General features: G+C 34.4%; 1 protein-coding gene and 1 pseudogene across 3 annotated transcripts in view; one reads left to right on the top strand and one right to left on the bottom strand.

Annotated features, from left to right (window-relative positions):
- Nucleotides 1–23,903, bottom strand: part of NAALADL2 (N-acetylated alpha-linked acidic dipeptidase like 2) — a 1,353,416-nt gene that overhangs the window by 1,076,871 nt on the left and 252,642 nt on the right. The window lies entirely within an intron of this gene.
- On the top strand, nucleotides 18,713–19,778 carry LOC123611235 (annotated as a pseudogene).

A 23,903-nucleotide genomic window follows, 5' to 3' on the forward strand; every position in this document is an offset into this window, starting at 1 on the left:
AAGAACATAGACTGAGGGCCTTGCAAAAACAACCAGTTTGCAGAAGTAAGTGCAGATATGTACAAAGAAGATATGCCCACAAAACAGAGAAAAGAAACTATAGCATACCAGTCCCTATGAGGCTCAATAATATTGCTGGCAATTGGATCCTATGCTATTCCCCAGGATCCTTAAAATAAACCCTTTTTTTAAATGTAGTTAAAGTAGGTGTGGATTCCCCTTTCTTTAGCTTAATGACTCCTGACTGGAGAAGGAGACTGACAAGCAAACTATATATACAACACTTTAAACCATGTAAACATTATCCATGCTATACTGACTTTTGAATTTTCTTTATCTTTCATTGCTTATTCTCTGTATCTCTTGCTTTCTATAACTCTCTCCCTCATACTACTACTCAGCTTTATTGCCTTTATTATTTCTTCCATTTCATTCCCTACTTCTGAACAGTAACTAAAATTTTTATATAACTTAAAGGCCATTCAAAGACATGTCACACTAAACTTTCCAAAATAATTGTATTGTTTATATTTGTGCCAGTAAAAAACATAAGCTGCATTAGTTTTCTGGTCACAGGATTTGAATACTAGAGTTGGAAATCTTCTTGGTAATGAAATAAGGACTAAAAGAAGAACAATTTATTTTATTTATTTATTTGAGAGAGAGAGAAGGGGGGGGGGGCAAAGAGAATGGGAATCCCAAGCAGGCTCTGCAGTGACAGCCACCACCCCCCCACCCCCACCCCCCATGTAGGGCTCAATTCCACCAACTGAACCGTAAGATCATGACCTGAACCAAAATCAAGAGTCAGACACTTAACCAACTGAGCCACCCAGGCACCACAGAACAATTTATTTTCTAAACAATATTTAAGAAAATATTCTTGGAACTTCCAGATAAAATGTGTTTTAAGAAAGACTCAGGGCCCTATAGACTACTTCTACTAAGTAAAAACATTTGAAAATTTGATGTAAATTAAGAAAATAAAATGTAGTAAGCTCTCCATGTCATTAAAACAGCAGGTTTTCATACATTCAAGCTGCATGGGCTTTGGCATTCAATTCTAAATGTACCCAAATTAGGCAATAATGATCAAGGCCAACAAAATCCTGGTGAGTAATGATGAGATTTGAAGACCTGATGGTCCCAAGGGCAGTAGTGGGCCATTATTGCCTACGGGGTCTTAATCTCCAAAAGATATCATAAATGTAGGCCTCCACTTTGATCATAGACTTAAAAGAATTCAAGAGGCATTGATTGTCATTTATTCCTATACTGGCTGCTACTATAATCTATATGTTGAATTTCATGAAAAGCATAAGTTCATCTGTGTCTACAAGTAGGATACTCCACACCAATGACACTTTTTTAGATTGAATTAGGGAAGAAAATGGAACAAAATAAAAAAATATATTTAAAAGCTATAATTATAATTAAAGCACTTACACATCATTTTTTATGTGTGTGTATGTAAAGTATATACATGAAATATAAATAAAAAATAGTCAAATTTGTTATTTCTTTCTTATACATCAGGAACATTCATAAATGTATTTCATTTAATCCTAAAACCTTTGTTTGAGATGTATGTCATTATCTTTAAAGATGTAAATTTAGAGATGTGGATAAGGTTAGTAACTTGTCCTAGTATAGAGGCTTCCAAACTCTCTCTGTTCATAGTACTTGAGCACCTCAGCAGTTTTTCTATGGTACCCCTAGACTAAAAGACATAGATAACAGACAACTCCCAGAATGGCCACATGAGGAGCTCCTCAGAACTTCACTCCACTGGGACAACAATAACAGATAAAAATTACAAAACAAAACAAAACAAAACACAACAAAAAAACAATCATTAACGTTTATGGAAACTGTCTTAAGGTTGTACAGGAGAAAAGGAAATAATTATTTAAGAAAGTCTACCAAATCTCACTGCAAATGTCAAGAGTCTTGTAATTGAACCATGACCTACTTAATCCCTTCCCTCTCCCCATCTCATGTGATGAAAGTTCCACTGCAAGTGGATGCAACCATGAAGACAAGGCTCCCTCTCCCTCCAACTCTCAGCAAAGGTCTATGGTAACTCTACAGGAGAGCCCAGCCACCAGCATTTCTCACTTTCCTCCTGCTCTGTGTTACAGAGACTAAATTCCAGGCAAGTGTGGCCAAGAAGGTAAGGATTCACTTTTTCCACCCAGCCTCCACTTCTAACACAGAACTTTATGACAGGCACAGCAAGCCAAGAATACTGGAAACTCAATAGCCCTTGATCCAGCTCACTTGTAGGGTGAAGCTCCATGCTAGCAAGGGCAAGGCAGGAAGATGGAAGAGTACTATCCCACACAGCATCCTGCTTATAAAGCAGGAAAACATTCCAAGAGAAGCAGGCAAAATGGCCAGTTCTTGAGTATATGTTCAGAGAATTTTACCTGAGGGAAAAAGGGAAAGCCTAAGAACAGAAAGATCTAAAGCTCTCCCAAGATAACTGACTTTATTTTGAACACAATGTGGGGAAGTTCAAGCCTAAGAGTGCTCTCAAAACAAAGGATATTTAGTGGCAAGCAATTCAGAGAAGGCTGGTAGCTTCAAGAAAGCAACAAGCTAAACCATAGGCCAAATAGTTTATTAAAAAGAAAAAAGAAACGTGACCTAAATTAAGAATAGCTCCTTCAGGATCAGAACAACCTCAGAGACCAGCCACAAAAAGTATGCCTGCAATTACTGGAACATAACAGGTGGCTACAATATGAACAGAGGCAGAGACTGATGAAAAAGACAAAGAGAGCCCACTGAATCTACTGCCATCCCATGGAAAGTCACCAGATGGTACTTGAATCCGTAGAAACAAATAAGATCAAAAATTTTAAATAAGAAGGTTAAGATAACACATGCCATAAATAAACATTTGCTATCCTTTCACTTTCTCTAAAAGTTACTAAATTACATAAAGTAACAATTTTAACAATATACAGTTGAATGTGTAAAATATATAGATGTAATATCTATAACAATAGCAGAATAAAATGCAAGAGAGGAAAGACAGCTATAAAAGGGCAATGTTTCTATATCTCACCAAATTAAATAAACATCTGGAGTAGATTATAATAAAATAAAATGAATATGGTAAGTTATAGAGAAACCACCAAGAAAATAACTTCAAAAATACAATTTAAAACTCACTTAAAAATTAAAATGTTATATCAGAAAATATTTACCTAATGCAAAAGATTGAAGTAAAGGAGGACTAGAGGAAGAAAAAATCCACAAAAGATACATAAAATCAAAGGGCAGATGTAAATCCAACTATATCAAAAACTATCAAAAATATTAATGTGAATGGATTTAAAATCTAATCTTAGGAAGAGAGTATGAGACTGATAAAACAAGATCCAACAATGTAATGCCTACAAAAGCCACACTTTATATTTAAAGATACAAATTGAGAATAAAAGAATGGAAAATATATATGCATCATACAAACAACAATCATAAGAAATCTGGAGTGGCTATACTAATATCAGACAGTATAGATTTTAAAACAGAAATTTTACTACAAAGAGGTACATTATATATATATTTTTAATGTTTTGGGTTTTTGTTTTTTTTTTTTTGAGATAGGAAGAGAGACAAAGCATGAGTGGGGAAGCAGCAGAGAGAGAGGGAGACACAGAACTCAAAGCAGGCTCAAGGCTCTGAGCTGTCAGCAGAGAGCCGGACACCGGACTCGAACTCACAAACCATGAGATCAAGAATTGAGCCGTAGTCAGACGCTTAACCAACTGAGCCACCCAGGTGCCCCCCAGAGGCACATTTTATAATAATGAATGGGTCAAACTATCAAGATATGGCAATATAAAAAATATATATGTGCCTCAAAACAGAGTCCCCAAAATATGAATTAAAAACTGACAGGATAAAGGGGGCATCTAGGTGGCTTAGTCTTGTCAGCGTCTGATACTTGATTCCGGCTCAGGTCAAACAATTGGTGGGATCCAGCCCTGCATCAGGCTTTGGGCTGCCAGCAGAGGGATCCTCTCTCCCTCACTCTCTGCCCCTTTCCCATACCCCCCCCCCACCCCGCAACATAAATAAACTCTAAAAGAAACTTAAAAAAAAACTGTCAGGATGAAGAAATAGACAATTCAACAATATTCAGAAACTTTGATACTCTACACTATATAATGTACAAAACTAGGCAGATGTTCAACAAGAACACAGAAGATCTGAATGACAACTAACCTAATACACCTATAAAATACTACACCAAACAGCAAAATACACATTCTTCTCAAATGCATACAGAAATTTCTCTAGGACTGACCATATGCTAGCACATAAAAAAAGTTTCAATAAATTTAAATGATTAAAACCATTTGAAGTGTGTTCTCCAACCACAATGGAATGAAAATAGAAATCAGTAACACAAACAAAACTTGGAAAATTCACAAATGTGTGGAAATCAAACAACACTCTCCAAAATAAGCAACAGTCTGAAGAAAAAAAATCACAAGGAAGTTAGAAAATAGCTTGAGATAAATAAAAATGAAGACTTAAAATACTAAAACTTATGGGATGTAGCTAGAGCAGTACTTAGATGGAAATTTATAAACATAAAAACCTATATTAACAAAAAGGAAAGACTGTAAATAACTAACCTAAACTGCCACTTCAAGATCTTGGTAGAAGAGCAAACTAAGTATCTGTTGGCCATTTGTATGTCGCATTTGGGAAAATGTCTATTCTAGTCCTTTGCTCATTTCATTTAATCAGGTTGTTTTTTGTTTTGTTTTGTTTTGTTGCTATTGAATTGAAGGAGTCCCTAATGCATTTTAGATATTAACCTCTTACAAGATACATAGTTAGCAAATATTTTCTCCCATTTTATAGGTTGCCTTTTATAGGTTCACTCTGGGTTTTTTGTTTTGTTTTTTGTTTTTGTTTTGTTTTTTGCTCTGCAAAACCTTTGATATAGTCCCACTTGTTTATTTTTTTTCTTTTGTTGCCTGTGCCTTTGGTGTCATATCCAAGAAATCATTGCCAAGACCAATGTAATGAGCTTTTCCCTTATGTTTTCTTCATAAAGTTTTATAATTTTAGGCCTTATATTTAAGTCTTTAATTCATTTTATGTTGATTTTTGTGTAAGTTAAAAATCTAACTTAATTCTTTGGCATTTGGATATCCCATTTTTCCCAACAGCAATTATAGAAGAGACTATTCTTTCCCCAGTGTGTATTCTTGGAACCATTGTTGAAGATCAGCTGGCCATACATTCAAGGGTTTAAACAGAGGCTGTATGTTCTGTTCCATTGGTCTATATGTCTGTCTTTAGGCCAACATCATACTGTTTTAGTTACTATAGCTTTGTGATACATTTTTTTAATCAGGAAGTGTGATGCTTCCAGGTTTATTTTTTTCTCAAGATTGTGTGGCTATTGGTAGTCTTTTGTGGTTGCATATGAATTTTTGGATTTCTTTCTATCTCTGAAGAAAGAAAGAAAGAGAGAAAGAGAGAAAGAGAGAGAGAGAGAGAGAGAGAGAAAGAAAGAGAAAGAGAGAAAGAGAGAAAGAGAAAGAGAAAAGGAAAGAAAAGAAAAGAAAAGAAAAGAAAAGAAAAGAAAAGAAAAGAAAAGAAAAGAAAAGAGAAAAGAAAAGCCATTGGGATTTTGATAAGGATTGCATTAACTACTCAGTATCACTGATTATCAGGGAAATGCAAATCAAAACCATAATGAGATATCACCTCATCCTATTAGGATGGCTATTATTTTTTAAAAGATAACAAGTGTTGGGGCGCCTGGGTGGCTCAGTCAGTTAAGCAGCCGACTTCGGCTCAGGTCATGATCTCGTGGTCCGTGAGTTCAAGCCCCACGTCGGGCTCTGTGCTGACAGCTCAGAGCCTGGAGCCTGTTTCAGATTCTGTCTCCACCTCTCTTCCCCTTCCCTGTTATGCACTGTGTCTCTCTCTTCCTCTTTCAAATGTAAATAAACATTAAAAAATTATTTAAGTAATTATCAAAAACTTATTTCACTGTAAGCAATTTTGTGTGGATGGATCTGTGTGTGCGTAAAGAGTACCACTGTTTAGTGAAATTCTGTGTGTGCATAAAGAGTACCACTCTCTGTTTAGTGTAATTCCAAAAATGTGACATGAATGCAAGCACTACTGAGATAAAGGATAAATATCTGGAGCCTAGAGCTTTTCACCAATAGATATATGATCAGTCAGGGGCGCCTGGGTGGCTCAGTCGGTTAAGCGGCCAACTTCAGCTCAGGTCATGATCTCGCAATCCGTGAGTTCGAGCCCCGCATCGGGCTCTGTGCTGACAGTTCAGAGCCTGGAGCCTGTTTCAGATTCTGTGTCTCCCTCTCTCTGACCCTCCCCCATTCATGCTCTGTCTCTCTCTGTCTCAAAAGTAAATAACGTTAAAAAAAAAAAAAAAAGATAACAAGTGTTGGTGAGGATGTGGAGTAAATAGAACCCTTGTTCAATGTTGGTGGGGATGTAAAATGGTACTGCCACTGTGGAAAACAGTATGGAGGCCCCTCAAAAAATTAAGAACACAAATACTATATGACCCAGAAATATCACTTCAGGGTATTTACCCAAAAGAATTGAAATCAGTATCTTGAAGAGATATTTGCATTCCCACGTTCATTACAGCATTATTCATAATAGACAAGATAGGAAATAACTAAATATCCATCAACCAAGAAATGGATAAAGAAAATGTGTATATACACAAGATGGAATATTCAGTTGTAAGAAAAAGCTGGAAATCCTGAGCCTTGAGGACAGTAGTCTAAATGAAATAAGCCAGTTCCTAAAGGAAACATATTGCATGATTCCACTTACATGAGGTATCTGAAATATTCAAACACATAGAATCACAGAGTAGAACAGTGGTCTCCAGAGGCTGGGATAAGGCAAAATGTTGAGCTATTATTCAATGTGTATAAAGTTTTGATTTTGCAAAATTATTAAGTACTAGAGATCTATACAACAATATTATACACATAAAAAATTTGTTGAGAGTAAATCACATGTAAAGTGTTCTTACCACAGTAAATATATAATAAATTAGTTCAAAGATGTAGTATATAAAAATCAATACAAAAATCAGTAATATTTCTATATGTTAGCAGTGAAAAATCCAAAATCAGAATTAAGAAAACAATTACATTTACAATAGAATCAAAACTAATACAATATCTAGGAATAAATTTAATAAAACTAGTAAAATCTTCTTCTGTGAAAAATAAAAAAAAAACCTGAAAGAAATTATAGATCTAAATAGAAAGGCATCTCATATTCATAAATAGAAACTCATAATATTATTAAAATGTCATTACTCCTTAAATTGATTTCCAGATACAATGTAATCCCTATCAAAATCCCAGCTGACTATTTTGTTCAAATTAATAAGCTGATCCTAAATTCACATGAAAATTCAAAGGAATAGTCAAAATCTTGAAGAAAAGCAAGAGTGGAGTATCCACATTTCTAATCTCAAAACTTACTACAATGCTACAGACATTATATATCAAGACTGCATGGTCCTGGCATAAAGATATACATATAGATCAATGGGATAAAATTACAAGTACAGAAGCAAACCCTAGATTTTAGTCAGTTGATTTTTGATAAGGGAGCCAAGACAACTCAATAGTGCAAGGAAATTCTAAATATGATACCAAAAGAAAAACTAGATAATTGGCTTCGTTAAAATTCAAAAATTTCTGGCTTCAATGGATACTATCTAGAAGATGAAAAGACATCTAACAGGAGAAAATATCTGTAAATCACATGTCTAATAAGGGACTTGTATTGAGACAATATGTAAGTATCTAAACCTCTTACAACTCAATAAAAAGATAAATAACAAATGGACAAAGGATCTAAATAGATATGTTTCCAAATATACACAAACTACCAATAATCACAGTAAAAGAGCATTACCCATTATGAGCGACAACTTCACATCCACCGTGATGGCTATAATCAAAAAATATATAATAAATCTTGTGCAGGATGTAGAAAAATTGGAACCCTGATATATTGGTGGTGAGAATACAAAACGCTGCATTTTAGAAAACAGTTTGGCATTTCCTCAAATGATTAAACAAAGTTATGACTCAGTAATTCCACTCCTAGCCATATATTCCAGAGAAATGAAAACATATGTTCACACAAAAACTGGTATACAAATGTCCACAGCAGCTTTATTCCTAACAGCCAGAAAGTGGAAATAACCCAATGCCTATCAGATGTTGAATGAATAAATTAATTGTACCTAATAGATTATTATTCAAAAATGAAAAATAATGAAAAATACATGCTACATGGATGAACCTATTAAACATTATGCTAAGTAAAGAAGCTAGTCACAAACACCGTATTGTATGATTCCACTTAGATGAGATGTTCAGAATAGGCAAATCTACAGAGAGAAAATAGATTAGTAATTGCCTCAGGCTGGAGGCTGGGAAGAAGGAGGAATGACTGGTATTGGATATGGTGCTTCTTTTTTGAGAGGGGATAATGAAAATCTGAAAATAAATTTTGGTATTGGTTGCACAAATCTGTGAATATGCTAAAACTACTGAATTGTATTACCTTAAATGAGAAATTGTATGCCATGTAAATTATTCATTATAGTTTATTTCATTCATAACCATATACATATGAAATAAGTAACAGTTCTGAAATAGTTAGATCCAACCTACTTAGTATTTTTATCTAATAATTTTAGCTATTTAAAAAACACATACCTTTAATATTTTTTAATTACGTTCTGAAATAACTGCAATTACTTAACTAATGGGATTTGTGTTCCTGTTGGTCATAACGCTTCTTAAATCACAGTGGACACAGCCTCTCTCATTTCCTAGATCATATTGCTATTCACTCAGTAACTGCTTTTATCAAGCAAACTTGTAAAATCCAGCTTTGTAAATATATGATATTATTGAAAGGAATACAGTACAATCTATTGTTTAAATGATGAACTTCTTGAGCTAGTGTTTTGCACAATGAGCAACAGATGTCTAACGGATGTCCAGTATCTTTGTGTCTTCCCTGAAAAATTAAAATATCCTGTGATGCTCCTCTGTGGCCCTCCTATGAGTTTTACTGTGCTTCCGTGCTGTTTGGAAACAGTCGCCCTACTAGATGCACGTGGTAAGTGGCAGGGCATGATTCACACGCCTAATTTTGTCAATACTAATTTTCTACTTAACTCAGGAAAATGAAGTGCTGAATGCTTTAATCAAAATGACTTAATCTCCAAAAAAGGTTATAATAGCATCAAAATTCAGATTATAACTTCTCTCACATTCAAATTAAAGTCAAAAGGTAAAATCAGCCTGGGTCAGCAAAATGAAGAAACACTCTTAAATTTAGAAAGGAGAATCATTTCAAAAAGAACCTACGTTTTGGCAAAGAATTGGTAAGTTATTAGCACTGCCTTTAAGGACCATTTAGTTAGACAATGACTAGGTCTCACATAAACACAAGTCTGTAGGTGAAAAACACAGCTGTGTTTCATATATTTCACAGGTTTTGAACATTTAATAGTTTTGGATTTTGAAGGACGTATATGTAACTATATCACATGTCACATTGTAGTGACACCAAAACTAAAGGCTAAACCTCATTTCAGACACAATTCAAGAGAAAAAATGGTGACATGTGGAACTGTTACTCTGTCATTACGGTTTGTAGTGTAACATTAAAAAACAAGTATTTTTATTGAGGCACTAGAGCCTAGTGGTTAAGAATACTAAAATTGGCTTGAGGTTAATAGAGAATCAAATCCCAACTGATCCATTTACTAGTTGTGTCTTAATATCCCTGAGCTTAATCTCATGATCTATGAAATGAATATAATTCTCACATGGCTGTTAAAGAATCAAACAAGCAAAACCTAAAACACTTAATACAGTTCCAAACATAAATGAAGAACTTACAAATTCTGGTAGTAATCATAGTTATTTTTAAGAGAATTATTAATCCCTTTAGACTTCCTTTAATACCGAAATCCTAAATTCAGAATACCTGTTTAAAAAAATGAAGGGGAAGTCACACAAGCAAAGTCAGTTTCAATCATCTACATTAATGGAGAGGCTCAGTGATGAGAAATATGACATAATTACCAAAGACCTTCTACTTATGGCTGTTATTGTGCACATGCACATGCACACACATACGCACACACACTACCTTTTTACAGTATCTATTAAGATGCAAGTTTGTTATTTTAAAATGTTATTTTAAGTAAAATTGAACATTCGCATTAAGAATTCTAATTTAAAATCTTTTCCATACCCAGAATGTTGAGAGTGCTTCTGGTCTCCCTTTATTAACAAATTACACAACACATAAAATTAAATAAAAGGCTCACAGGCATCATTCAAGTCTTTGTCACTTGCATTTCATAAAAATGTCATTTCCATTAAAATGGCATTACATAAAAAAGATTTTTACTGGGGGTATTTTTCAGCAGATTAGCTGTCCTAATTACATTTTGCTTGGGCTAATGTTAAAATTAGTTTCTGTTCCCTAAGCACATATCAGCTGATAGCAGAGAGAGGCAGACTTGCAACTTTCTATGCAACGGAAAGAAACCACCTGCAATTAGGGATGTGCTTAATTTAATTCACAGCAATTAGTGTATACAGGCAGGTGAATGTGATTTAATGGCACTCAAAACCTTTTTAAATTTTTGATGGGATTCTAGAGAGAAAAATCTTAGAAATTAAGGTATGTAAGGGAAAAATCACAATTTAAAATCACACACTGGAAAATAAAGTTTCTTACAGTATAAAATCACCTTGCTTTAATTATAAATGAGAAATTGTTCCTTATGTGATTTTATCCACCATTTTATAGAAAATCAAGGAAATGAATTATCTGTTTAAATAATTTAATGGAATCACATCTCAATATTTACCAGTCATTTTTGGATGCACAATGCCTTAAAGTTCTGTCATGACTTCCAATAGCATATATTAAATATTTACAGAGATGACAAAAAACCACATTTTGATTCAGCTACCTAAATGAATTCTTTGAAGGTGAAGGTCAGACTGAAGATTTTTTTTATAAGATCAAGGATCCATACTAATATCTTATGCATGAAAAAGTACAGTAGTTGATGACCAAGAAATATTGATTAGTTGATGTGAGTAGCATCAATAATGAATAGCTTTCTTCTTGTTCTGACTTTAGAACATCCTTTTCCAAAAAAAATGAGTTTTCTGACACTGGATTTTCTGACTTCAAAATATTACAAATAAAATTCAACTCAACACTCATTTACTGAACACCTATTATCTGCAAATCACTGGATAACAGATAGCCTTATAGAGCATACTACGACAAGACAGAGAAGCTCTCCCTTCACCATGTCCTCCCTCCCAAGGAGTTTATAATTAATTAAGGCAGTGTTTCTCAATCTGTAATATGCATAAGAATCTCCCAGGAATCTTAGTCTGGGGTATGGCCTGGGATTCTGCATGTCTAACAAGCTACCTGACAACTCTGGTGAGGCAAGAGAATCAGAGGCTGAATTGATAAGAATGGGAGAATCTTCATGACAGGTAAAAAAGGTTTCTCCATTTCTCCATTTCTCCAAGAAGTAAAGGAGGTAATAGTAGTGAATTTCAAGACTAGTTCATGGAACAATTGGTATTCTTGTGGATCTTGAAAGCTGAGGACTCCTTTAATGAACAGATATTATAGACAAAGGGCAGTCCAAGTATAGGGAAAAGACTAACAAAAATGTCAGTGCAAAATAGGCAGAAAATGCAGCATGTTTAGAGAGAATACTAAATAATATTGACAAGTGGAATGTACAGTTCATGAAGGGGGAATAAAACAGGTTCATAAAAATGAATTAAATATTGTACTTATTGTTTTCACTATTAATTATCATACCAAATCTAGTACTGTCCTACCACTCATAAAGTTTTTCATATCTATTATCCTCAGGGTGTTCTTGTAACAACTCCATGACAGATTTTTGTCAGTTTTGACATAACCAGTTTACAGAGAGTCTGAAGATAGCATGTTGTTTTGAACAAGTGTAAGTAAGCAGTCAGTTAGTGCTGGATCCAAACTCCAAAATTTTTTGCCCCATAAAATATTATCTCTAGTAACCATTTACAGAGTAAGAAAACATTTTATTTTATTTTATTTTATTTTATTTTATTTTATTTTATTTTATTTTATTTTATTTTATTTTATTATTTTTTAGAAAACATATTTTTAACTAAGAGTAACAATCCAGACACAAAATACTTTTTCCCCCCTAAGATTCACTTTATCATAGTGGTCAGGTGATGAGAAAACCCTTGTCTCCTTTTTCTATAACTTTAATAGGAGTTCACCTAATATCTCAATGTTAATGATATAGCTTCTTGGTTTGACTCAGGTTCCTTACAAAGATGAGGAAATAAACTTCCATAGTCTTCTAAGAATTTTGAACAGGAATGGGTTTTAAGTTTTAAATTTTTTTTTAACATTTATTTATTTTTGAGACAGAGCATGAACGGGGGAGGGTCAGAGAGAGGGAGACACAGAATCTGAAACAGGCTCCAGGCTCTGAGCTGTCAGCACAGAGCCCGACGCGGGGCTCGAACTCACGGACTGCGAGATCATGACCTGAGCTGAAGTCGGCCGCTTAGCTGACTGAGCCACCCAGGCGCCCCATAGGAATGGGTTTTAAGTTTTAAAAGAACCACATATTTAATAAACATATAACTGCCATATGCATAGGTACCATCTACAAATTATGGAACACATTCATGAAAGATAGTCTCTTCAATAAGTTGCCATATTAGTCTTAGAAAAGTAGATAACTGAAACACTACGTATAGTTACCTTTTAAAAATTATATGGGGCGCCTGGGTGGCGCAGTCGGTTAAGCGTCCGACTTCAGCCAGGTCACGATCTCGCGGTCAGTGAGTTCGAGCCCCGCGTCGGGCTCTGGGCTGATGGCTCAGAGCCTGGAGCCTGTTTCCAATTCTGTGTCTCCCTCTCTCTCTGCCCCTCCCCTGTTCATGCTCTGTCTGTCTCTGTCCCAAAAATAAATAAACGTTGAAAAAAAAATTAAAAAAAAAAATTATAGAAAAAAACTCACTAATCTAGGTGAGGATATTGAGAATAGCTGTAAAGTCTAAGTATTTTAGAGAAATTCAATTGCATTCATTATGACTAACTTTATGGCAGAACTTTAAGGCATTGTGCATCCAAAAATGACTGGTAAATATTAAGATGTGATTCCATTAAATTATTTAAACAGATAATTCATTTCCTTGATTTTCTATAAAATGGTGAATAAAATCATATAAGCAACAATTTCTCATTCAGATGTGCTTAATTAATCTATAATTTCTATTGATCAAGTAAAGGTTAATTATTTATTAGTTACTCCATCTGAATCTCCAAATTCTAAACACATGACATACAAAGGTTCTATAACTATCCTATTATTAATTTCAGGATCTTAGAAAAATGTAAATCTAGTATATACAAAAGAAGTTTATGTATAAGAAGAGTGTGTGATTTTAACATGCAAATTAACTGGATGAAACAGCATACCTCTTTTAATAAGTACCTGCACATGAGAGAAAACTGAAGCCTATATATCCCCTAAATGTAAAGCATTGAAACCTAATCATTAAATTAAAATTTGAAATACAAATGTTTCTTTAAAAACTCGCCCTAATATAATCCTAAAAACCTAAGCTATTTTAAACAACCCAAGCTGTTGAACACTTTATAGCTTTTGGAAAAAAAAAAAAAAAGATTCTCATTTTCACTTTAAATTGTATGCATGGTATGATGAATATTAGTCTCTCGTATTAGGACAAAACTAAAATTGTCACATTGAACTAACATTTTCTTTTATAAAAGTTACTTATATTCTTCTAATTCTTCTCTTTTATATTACCAGGGTAAAGTTCAATAAACACTAAATGACTGAAAAATGCTAGAAATACATTTAATTACATGCACACATACATCTATATGTATCTCTACCAGAAGCAAGCTCCCTTGTGGATGCTCTCACTCTTGCTCTCTCTCTCTACGTAAGTAAGTAAGTATGTATGTATGTATGTATGTATGTATGTATGTACAATAACTGCATTTGGGAAATCAAGTTTGTATAATATTTGGTACTTTTACAATTTAGTTATTTTCCTTAATTTACCCTATTTTTCTTATGTACAATTTTGAAATAAAGCACACTAACACTAGACAAAATAAGGTGGTTATAATAGGTGCAATTTTAGTACTCTCACCTCTGGTTGAATTTCCATTTCTCTTGAATTTTTTATTTAGTGGACGTGTGGGCTCCTCTCTGAATCTAACACCAAGTAGACATGCCATAACTAGTAAAATATATGAAGTGCTCAAAATTTAGTATTTGCTTTGTATTTGTTTTTAACAATGATAAAACATAAATTTTAAGATAAAAAAATGATTTCTCATGTCTGCTCATCATATGAGAAACAAATAATCTTAGACACACTTAGTTCTTCTTTAGTATCACTTTAGGTACTTATTATCCTATTAACTGTGTTTTCCCCTTGACATTGTAAGAGTCAACTCAGTGACTAAATATTTAAACTTTGTACCGTGCACATTATGCTGTATTGAGATTATTGATGGTGCTTCTAATTTTGACCCTGAACAAAATCAATAAGCTGACGCCAAGATATTTAAATGGTATATACCCTCACACAAGAGACTCAATTATGAACATAATAATTGTCTTCAATTTTATAACTGAAACATCCTACATCTAATAATAAAAACAACAGATGAGCCATTTTTAGAAGGAACTGAGGAATAATGCATGATGTATAAAAATATTTTTATGTATCTCTACCAGAAGCAAGCCCCAATGCCTGATAAGTCCTGCTCCTACCATGCATGGAATTCTTGTATTCAGTAACAGAAGAGCCTATTCAAATGCAAGTTGGTTAGATATCAAGTATTTCTTTACGAGCCATGAAAATTATAGGCAATATTTAAATTTTAAATTAGTCATTAATTTAAAAATAAGGGAGGTTAATTTAATGTTCTATGATAACCAAAGTATAATGATATTGTTGATACTATGGATAGACAGTTAAAATTTTAATATAAAAACAGGTTCCTCTTGAACTAGTCAGCTAAAACTTAGGTTTCTCTCGGGAAAAAAGGAATGAATTAAAGGATGTCTAAATTTACAGCTCATAAAGTAATTATGCCCTTCTGAATCATCAGCATAATTTTATTTATTTATTTAAGTTTATTTAATTATTTTGAGAGAGAGAAAGTGGGAGCAGGAGAGGGCATAGGGAGAGGGAGACAGAGAAGCCCAAACAGGCTCCATGTTGTCAGCGCAGAGCCTGACATAGGGCGGGTCTCAATCTTATGAACCATGAGATCATGAGCTGAGCCAAAATCAAGAATTGGATGCTTAATGGACTGAGCTACCCAGGTGCCCCAATCATCAGCATAATTTTAAATGTTTATTTTAAATGTCTTATACACAGGAAGATGTGGATGTTTGTATGTGTTATACACAGAAACCCTTGATAATGATTAACTGTTGTAGATAGCTACTGACAAGAAGGAATCTAATCTAACAATCATCAAGTCCTTTGTCCCAAAGGTTCTGCTTGATTCTGTTTTCATTTTCTGCAAGATCATTCTGCCTGTGTCTCAAAAGCCAATTCTCTCAGCACTCCCCCAGTCCCTCCTACTTATTCCATTCCCTTTTGCCTGGAATACACTTTCCTCTTCTCCTACCCACCTTTTGGGTTATTAGAGGAGTCTTATCCCTTCCTGTGTATACGTGTGATTTTACCTGATCAATATTAGAATTCCCATTAGAATGTAAGCTATACAAAGGTAGGCTTATGGGCCTTATGTTTATTTTTCATCACTAGTGTAATTACAGCACCAAGTCTTTGCATTTTAAAATAGTTTTCCAGGGGCGCCTGGGTGGCGCAGTCGGTTAAGCGTCCGACTTCAGCCAGGTCACGATCTCGCGGTCCGTGAGTTCGAGCCCCGCGTCGGGCTCTGGGCTGATGGCTCAGAGCCTGGAGCCTGTTTCCGATTCTGTGTCTCCCTCTCTCTCTGCCCCTCCCCCGTTCATGCTCTGTCTCTCTCTGTCCCAAAAATAAATAAACGTTGAAAAAAAATTTAAAAATAGTTTTCCAGTGAATGACTAATTTACTTGTACTGCTTATCACATCCTTTGTTTTTAAATCTCATGACCAAAATTCATGTTATTATATTATTTTCTTTATTTTTTTAGAGACAGACTGAGTGCAGGAGGGGATGGGGGGCAGTAGAGGAAGCAGGGAAGAGAGAGAAAATTAAGCAGGCTCCATGCTAATCATCTATCCGGGATCAATCTCATGACTATAAGATGATGACCTGAACCAAAATCAAATCAGATGCTCAACTGACTAAGCCACCCAGGCATCCCATCATTTTCTAAGTAACACATCATTGTGTGTATTTTAAGTCTTTAGGACAGCAATTTTGAACATGGCTCAAAATATCCAAAAGCAGACATTGTCAGTTAAGTTTGGACTTCAAAATTTAAAATAAAATAAGGAAAATGAGCTATAATAATGACACATTTCTTCCTAGTGTCAGGTAAACTGTAAAACTATAACACTTTGGGAAAAATCAAGAGTCTTTTCTGAAATATTTGTCTTCTGACAACTGTCAAAGCAAACAAAATCAAGAAAAATACACTTAACATAGTACCCTTCTTAATGGGAGTGTCACTGTGATAAGAGACACTGGAACATGCCTGGAGGATTCACACAAAGCACAGGGCAAAAGATCCTCACAAGTGGTAGTTACCAATGAGGACTCAAAAGCCATGATTTTATCAAGCATTTGGGAGCTTGAATTAAAAAAGGAAACATATTTTCTTTCAAATTGAGGTACTTTTAAATGGGAAATAAACTTTAAGGCTAAATATACATTGCAGATGATGTAATCAAAGTATATTTAAATCTACTGGGAACAAAAACAAGTTTCATAACACTTTGAAAACTGTAAAAGAAATTGGCATGAAGTGGTTTTTAATCATTAACTAACTTTTAAAAATATCCTTCAGTAGAAAATATCTGGTTACTCTATATTTTTAATGTGATTCTAGAATGAGATATATTGGAGGCACCTGGCTGACTAAGCCTAACCTGTCAGGCGATTCTTGCTCTCAGGGTTGTGAGTTCAAGCCCCACAATGGGTGTAGAACTCACTTAAGAAAAAAAGAAAAAAGAATGAGATGTTTTGAAAATGAGTAAAAACACATTATCAATATTACAAAGTCAAATAATAATCCAGTGTCCATATGTTTTATATAAGTTAACAAAACAGGTACCCATGTAAGTCAAGAGATAGCAAAATTTCAATTCTAACAGCTTGACTGGTTTAGCAATTTTATAAGCTACCACAGATGTAAATTTGTCAGGCTGCCTATAATAAAAGTTTATGAAAAAAATTTAAAGCATTATTTATGCAGTATTGTACCAATCCTATAGTATTCAAACTTACTAAGTTCAGTGCTCCATGTATTTAGACCTGATGTCCTTTCCTCTACACCATAGCTGTCTGGGGTCAGAGCAGGGAGCTATTACACATGAACAGATCGGAGGAGAAGCACTATCAGAATAAGGCCCCTTATATCAGAGACAGAATAGCTTCCACTTGCTAAGAGTGTACACTCTGCTAAACCTTTATTTTATTTTTTTTTTTTTTTGAGAAAGAGAGAAGGTGTAAGTAAGCAAGGGGTAGAGAGAGAGGGAGAGAGAGAGAAGCGTGGCTCACCCCAAAGTGGGGCTCATGCTCACCTGAAGTGGGGCTCGAGCTCAACCAATGCTGATGACCTGAGTCAAAGTCAGATGCTTAACTGACTTAGCCATCCAGGCACCCTACAGACTGATTTTTTTAAGTTTATTTACTTATTGTATTTATTGTATTTATTATATTTATTTATTTATTTGTTTGTTTGTTTATTTATTTATTTATTTTGAGAGAGAGACAGCACGAATGGAGGAGAGGCAGAGAGAGAGGGAGACAGAAAATCCCAAGCAGTGGGAGTACGGAGCCTAAAGCGAGGCTCAAACTCACCAAACCTTGAGATTATGACCTGAGCCAAAACCAAGAGTGGGATGTTTAACCAACTGAGCCAGCCAGGCACCCCTGGTAATAACCATTATTAACCTCACTTTAAAGAGGCAGAAATTGAGGCACAGATAGGTAAAATGACTTTCCCAAGAAAATGTTGCTATTAAATAAAGAGTAAACATGGAGAAGATAGAGTCTGTGCACATCCAAAGCCCACACAAAAATTGCTACTCTAACAAAAGCGAAAAGTTAATTGAGCCAATGCAACACAGAGTTGTGTAAAACATTAAGTAGCACTTCCCTACCCCTTCTAATCAACCACCTTCAAGTAACCAATGTGAACAGTCCATTGTTTCCTCCCATGCCTTAAGCTCTGAAAAATGGGATCATGTCTCACCACTGTAATTTGGGATGGATTTTAAGTGTTAAGTCATTCCATTTAGGATCACAGAATATCTTCATTAGCAAGCAGCTACAATTATTCACATTATTTTCTATCCTTTAATAATGCCATAAAGTGAAGTTTGGGATTCTGGGACATTTTTGTGAAATTTATTTTTAAGTGTTTTAAGTGTTTTATATATTTTTTTCATTATTATGAATGACAGTTCACCCACCACAGGTGCAATGGTATCATCTTTATCAGAAAGTGAGGAGTCTCAGGACTCATCAGACAGTATAGGCTCTTCACAGTATCCTAGCATGGTGTGCATCTTGCAGAAAAATTGTGAAAGGTTTATCTTCTGAAGATACATGGGGCAGAACAGAAGACAGAGAAAACCCTGGAGTTTCTGCTGTCACTTCTATGTCTGTCCCAACTCCCATCTATCAAACTAACAATGGACAGTACATTGCCATTGCCCCAAAGGGAGACTTACAACTGGCCAGTTCAGGCACAGATGGAGTACAGGGACTTCAGACATTAACCATGACAAATTCAGTCAGTACTCAGCAAGGGACAACAATTCTCCAGCATGCACAGACCTCCGATGGACAGCAAATACTTGTGCCTAGCAACCAGGTGGTTGTACAAACTGCATCAGGAGATATGCACAAATATCAGATCTGTACCACCCCTTCAGCTATTTCGCTGCCACAACCTGTGGTAATGATATTTCCTGTGACACTTATATCTCAGACAACTAAGACAGATGACCCCCAACTGAAAAGAGAAATAGGTCAATGAAAAACAGAGAAGCTGTGCAAGAATGTCTCAGAAAGAAGAAAGAATATGTGAAATGCCTGGAAAATCGGGTTGCAGTCTTGGAAAATCAAAATAAAACTCTAATAGAAGAGTTAAAAACTTTGAAGGATCTTTATTCCCATAAAGGTATTTGATTAAGAAAGAAAATATTTTTGCAGACTTCCTAAAATTTATATGGGGTTTCTTTTCTTTTTAGAGGAGGTTTATAAATTAAAAGGCCAAAAATGAAGCATTTTATTTAGGCTTTTGCAATTCAAAGATAAATATCTTATGCAAGAGATCTGGTGATAGAAGATAAAATGGAAAATGAGCTCAAGGAAGTCACTGACACAGCTGGAAGCTCTGGAAAAATGAAACCCACTCAAGAAGCAGGAAGTGAGCTTTCACCAATTTGAATTTCCTAAATGACAATAATCCAAAAATGACAGAGAAGATGAAATTTGGTAAATGGATTTTTAAAATAAATCAGTTTACCTTATAGGTTTGCATTTCTTACCATTTCCTAAAGTTTACATTTTTCAATTGTGTGCATTTATATGTTTTATTTCTGCCAATAATTCTAAATTACAAATAGAAAAGCTAATATATAAGTAAATATATAAATTATGAGTTCTGATTATGTATACTTGTTCTATTGTCAGATCGTTGAAATTTTTTTTTTTAAGTTTGTTTCTTGGACTTGAGACGGGTTTTGAGACCTGTGTTTAACTATTTTTGAGGTTTTGTCCTCAAAGGCATCTAAGATATATGAATGGAGTAGGGTGATTTTGTAACATTTTTTATCAGAATGGAAGGGGAACTTCTGTTTAAATGTTTGATACTTTTCTATTTAAAAGTTTGATACTTTTAAGTGGTTTGTTTTTTGGTTTCTCTGGTAATTGAGATTTTCTACAAATATATAATAAATTGTTTTTTGATTCTATATTCTGTATGCAGTTGAATATACATTACCTATTCGGTTGTGCTTTAATAGAATAGAATGTTTACAGGATCTTGAAATGATATTAGAGTACTTTTTTAATTTTTTAAATGTTTATTTATTTTTGAGAGAGAGACAGAGAGACAGAGTGCAAGTAGGGAGGAACAGAGAGAGAGAGAGATACAGAATCTGAAGAAGGCTCCAGGCTCTGAGCTGTCAACAGAGAGCGTGACAGGGGTTCAAACTCACAAACTGTGAGATCATTACTTGAGCTGAAGTCCGATGCTTAACTGACTGAGTCACCCAGGTGCCCTGATATTAGAGCATTTAAAAAAATTTTTTTTAAAGTTTATTTATTTTTGATAGGAAAGGAGAAACAGAGCGTGAGTGGGGGAGGGGCAGAGAGAGGGAGAGAGAATCTGAAGCAGGCTCCAGGCTCTGAGCTGTCAGCACAGAGCCCCACACAGGGCTCAAACTCACGGACCGCGAGATCATGACCTGAGCCAAAGTCGGACGCTCAACTGCCTGAGCGACCCAGGCACCCCTAGAGCATTTTTAAAAAACCCTCTGAGGATGCATACCAAAGTTTTCCAAGAGGATTTTATAATCAATTTAATGTAAGGTTTATCAGATTCTAAAATAGTATGGTTATTTTTTTTAATTTAATGTTTATTTATTTTTGAGATAGAGACAGAGCATGAGCAGGGGAAGCACCGAGAGGGTGGGAGACACAGAATGCGAAGCAGGCTCCAGGATCTGAGCTGTCAGCACAGAGCCCAATGTGGGGCTCAAACCCACAAACCAGGAGATCATGACCTGAGCCAAAATTGAATGCTTAACCGACTGAGCCACCCAGGCGCCCCAATCAATGGTACATTTATAAGAAAAGTGACTGCCAATATATTTTTATAGCTAATCTTTATAAATTCTAAAGTTGAGTTCTTAATGATTATTTTAAATGTTTATATAGTTTAGTAAAAAAAAATATTTTGCATCGCAAAGTATCATCTTTATACTATGAGAAGTAGTTTCCAGATTGGCTAATACTTGAATTGCAAGTTTTGTATGCAGTTTATCCAAACCTCAATAATGCCATCCATACACCAGTGTTTAATCTCTGTATTCCAGTTTGTATACACTTTGAAATTGTACTGTAAAACTAATGAAATTGTACTACAAAACTATTGTGCACTTCTTATACAATACGTATCATATTGTCTGTGAAATTAAAGGATATCTGATAAAATTAAGTTTTCTGAATGTTAATGTATACAAAAAGTGAAATCCACCAACAAGATAGAATTATTCCAAACATGCATGCACTCACATGAGTCAGCCTACCAACAACCCACTGGCAAATGTGTAGAAGAATTGTACAGGTAGTTTGTACAATATGTATTAAGGCAAATAAACATAAAAGATGCTCAACTTTATCAGTGATTATAGAAATACAAATAAAATCAAATGACTGGCAAAATATAAAAAGTCTGATAATATCCAATACTGGTAATAACAAGGAATAATCACAATACTGATATACAATGTAAATTTGTACAACCAATCTGGAAAAAAAATGTCATCCTGCAACTAAAGTTTAAGGTAAATACAAAGTGCTTAGATTTTTGAGCTGGCAACTCCAGGAAGGTATATGCCTTAGAGAATTGTTATATTGATCTAATAAGAAAGAGCTTTACAAAGTGAATTCCATGAATTAGCATTATCAGCATCACCCAAAACCTAGTTAGAAATGCAAATTCTCAGGCCCTACATACACCAGACCTACTAAATCAAAATCTCAGGGTGGGGGGGGGGGCGGGTTGGGGGGGAGGTGGGTTGCACCAGAAATCTGAATTTTATTATGTTGGTGTTTGATAAGCACTTCAGTAAAATACATACCTACTGTCTATTCTCTTCGTGAATTCTTTATTTGTGGATTCACCTATTCTCTAGAATTTATTTGTAACTTAATATGCTTCTGTTTCCATTGGAAGATGTATACATGCACAGAGTAGTGAAAAATTTACATCATCTTAGGTATACATTCCCACCTGAGGTTAAACAAAGAGACCCTCTCATACTATAAACAAGTGTCCTTCCTGTAGTCTATTGAGTGGCACATTTTTTTCTTGCATTTTGTGCTCTTCGTGTATGATTTTGCTGTCTCTAATGGCCCCCAGTGTACTACTGAAGTGCTGTCTCGTGTTACTAAATGCAAGAAGCTGTGTTGTGTTTCATGGAGAAAATCCATGTGTTGGATAAGGTTCATTCAGTCATGAGTTATAGTGTTGCTGACCATGAGTTCAATGTCAATGAATCAACAATATATATTACATAAGGTGTCTTTAAATAGAAACACACATAAAACAATTGAGGAAAATGTTGTGACCAGAGGCTCCCAGGAACTTATCCCTGTATTTCCTCTGGGGTCAATGATGTAGTATTGGCTAATTCTGTGTTCTAATCAACTTTATAAAACATAACTACTATGAATAATGAGAACCAGCTGTATAGAAGCACTGCCTATATTAGAAATACAAAAGAAAAGAAACGAAAGAAACCAACTGTCATTGACAGGAGAAAAAGGAAACTTACAATGGCATAATCACATGATGAAATATAATACAGAGGTGAACATTAGTTGATTACATAATTAATATGCACAACATATGTATGTAATGTATAATTACATTAATATTATAATACAAATGACAAAATGATGTTGAATGGAAAAAAAAATCCCAAGAGAGGAAATTCAACATGATCTTGAAGTCCAAAATCATGAAAACTATATATTGTTTAAGGACATAAACATATGTGTCAAACTGTAAAAATTAAAAGCAATGTAATAAAAAAAAAAAACAAATTCAGGATTGAGTCACCATGAGACTAGGGGAAAACAGAGATATGATAAGGAGAAGAATTTATATAAATACAAGCTGAGTATTGGATACAAAAGTACTCAGGATATTATAAAAATACAGGAAAGAATGGATGGATGGTAAGTAGTACAAAGGGTGTGCATGACAAAGAGTTTTTGAAAAGTGATGGCAATGTTATATTTACCATATGTGAATCATTGTTAGTTTTTATACTTATTTAATGACTTACTTGATAAAACTTTTTAAACAGATACTAACTTCAAAACATTTTGTTTGGAATGCAAAAGCAAGAATTATTAACTTGAATGAAATGGTGGTTTATAATGTTTTACTGAAATATAAAGACCATAAGCATAGACTAATCACATTAAAGAATAAATATATTTACCTTGTGACTTAAGGTTTATAAGACTCCTCTAAATATATTTAAATCTATTCTTAGTTAAATCTATTCTAAGGCATTGTTATTTTTAGATGAAGCTGTTTTAAGAGGTTAAAGAACTCAAAGCACAAAAATCTAGGACTTCAGATTCCAAAGCAGTGTTCTTTAAAACTATATAGCTGCAGTTATTATAATCCCTAATATCTGAATATGTACAGAATGGTTTCATAACACTTTCAAGTAATTTTTAAATGTATTTTATATGATCTAATAGTATAAAACTCACCTAAGGTGAGTATCAGCTATAACAAACCAAAATATAATATATTACATATTATTCATATAAAATGGTTGAACAGATTCCCAAGATCA

The sequence above is a fragment of the Leopardus geoffroyi genome, chromosome C2 (genome assembly GCF_018350155.1).
Source record: "Leopardus geoffroyi isolate Oge1 chromosome C2, O.geoffroyi_Oge1_pat1.0, whole genome shotgun sequence".
NCBI lineage: Eukaryota > Metazoa > Chordata > Mammalia > Carnivora > Felidae > Leopardus > Leopardus geoffroyi.